This window comes from Muscardinus avellanarius, assembly GCF_963383645.1.
Source record: "Muscardinus avellanarius genome assembly, chromosome: 4".
NCBI classification, from domain to species: domain Eukaryota; kingdom Metazoa; phylum Chordata; class Mammalia; order Rodentia; family Gliridae; genus Muscardinus; species Muscardinus avellanarius.
The window spans coordinates 56,805,147-56,807,408 of NC_137789.1; positions in this window are offsets into that span (position 1 = coordinate 56,805,147).

A 2,262-nucleotide genomic window follows, 5' to 3' on the forward strand; every position below is an offset into this window, starting at 1 on the left:
TTCCTCCTCCTCCTCGCCATCCCCCTCCTCTTCTTTCTTCTTTTGGTACTGAAGGTTGAACCTAGAGGCATTCTGCCTCTGAGCTATATTCCACCCTTACTTTATTTTTTATTTTGAAACAGGCCTTATTAAGTTGCTGAGGCTAGCCTCAAACCTGCAATCTTCCTGTCTCAGCCTCCAAAGTATTGGGATTACAGGTATATGCCACCACTTGCAGCTGAATGTTGCATTTCTTTTTTCTTTTCTTTTCTTTCCTTTCCTTTTTTTTTTTTTTTTTTTTTTTTTTTTTGCAGCACAGGGGATGGAACCCAAGGGGCATTCTACCTCTGAGCTACACCCCCATCCCTATTTTTTATTCTTTATTTTGAAACAGGGTTTCACTGAGTTTCAAAGGGCCTCACTAAGTAGTAGCTGAGGCTGTCCACTAACTTGAATCCTCTTGTCTCAGCCTCTCAAATGCTGGATTACAAATCCGTGCCACCATGCCCAGCTATTGCATTTCTTAAAAAAGTAGAGCTGACAAAAACAAAATTGGTTGAAAGTATAAGTGATATAATCAGTTTTATAAAGTGTTTGGGAAAGAAAATAATGTATACACTAGTCAAAACCCCTTTTTCATAGCTGTTTTTTTTTTTCTTTCTATCCCAGTACAATGTACTTCCTCCAGGTACTCCCTTCTTCTTTACAGTCCAGAATCGAGTTATTTGGTTAGCTGAGGAATTTTCTTTTTTCTTTTTTGGTGGTACTAGGGGTGGAACCCCTACCTCCAGTCTATACTCCCAGACCTATTTTTTTTTTTTTTTTTTTTTTTGGAAACAGGGTCTCACTAAGTTGCTGAGAGCCTCACTAAGTAGCTAAGGCTGGCTTCGAACCTGTGTGATCCTCCTGTCTCAGCCTCCCAAGCAGAGGGATTACAAGCCTGTGCCACCATGCCCAGCTAGCTGAGGAATTTTCCTGTTCTTTCTTTTACTCCCACTTTGAGTTTCGCAGGCTCTAGTAATATAAGAGACTCAGGCCCACTGTATATGACTCTATATTTTCACACAGCTTAAAGCAAATTCCATAACTGCAATAGTTCTGGCACAGCTGCTCGACTCAGTTTCCTGAGCTCTTGAAGCCAAGAATTCTGCTGGTTAAGAGTAAATGGACCAGGAGATGTTCATATTGTTGTGAAAGGTGCCAATGTATGTACCAAGTTCCTTCTGTCAAAGACTGGGGCTCTAATGTACCATGGTTGCCTGGCTCTTTTGACTGTCACTTCCCCTGATTTTTGAGAATAGAATGAGTAATTTTAGGCAAGTATGGTGATATCAGTATTGCCAGATCTTTGGCAGGCCCTGTGTGTGCAAATAATGTGCGCTGATAGTCCAGTGTGTGGGCACTGTGGAATGATGCTGGGTCTAAACCCTGCCTCTTTTTGAGTTTTAGAAGCAAATTATAATTTCATCAGGCCCAGCAACATACACTTGTAACCTCACTACTTGGAAGGGTAAGAGAGAAGGATTGAAAGTTCAAGGTCAACCTCAGCAATTTAGAGATAATCTCAGCAACATAATGAGACCCTATTTAAAAAGAAAAGGGTTAGGAGTCTATCTCTGAGGTAAAATGCCCTTGGGTTCAATTTCCAGTGCCAAAACCAAATTAAGTTGTAACTTAATTTGAGCTCTGGTTATCCTCACTGGTAAAACAGACATAACCAGAGTACCTAACTTTTGGTGTGCTAAGAGGGGATTAAATGAACAGACCTGTATTAATTCAGCATTGTGACGGGCCCATAGTGAGATGTCAGTATCCATTAGTATAGAAAATGCTCTCTGTAGAAAATAGCAGATTTGTTTTAAATGACTTAGATCTCATTGTCATAGTAACTAAGAACTTGCTTGGCTTGCAATTGAGACTCTATTTTTTTTTAAGAAAAAACTCTTAGCTGTGGGCAAAGAGCACATCACAGAGCTCCTTCTTGTCCCATCATATGAATACAATTTCTGTCCTTGGCCATGATAGACTGACCTAATTGTCTGCCCACTCTGCTGCTTGGGATGTATATGTGAACTATGCCAAGCCTCCCTCACCTCTGAATGCTGCCTCACACTGCCCCCCGGCCTTGCTCTCCCACAACATACTTGAAACTCTGGGCACAATACTCCTGGACCTTTTCCTCTCTTTCCTCCCTTTCAATAAGAATTCTTAATTGTGTGAACTCAGCATTGAGAGCGACCGAAATGGCTAAACACCCCTCCCCACTCATTCATTCACAATCAT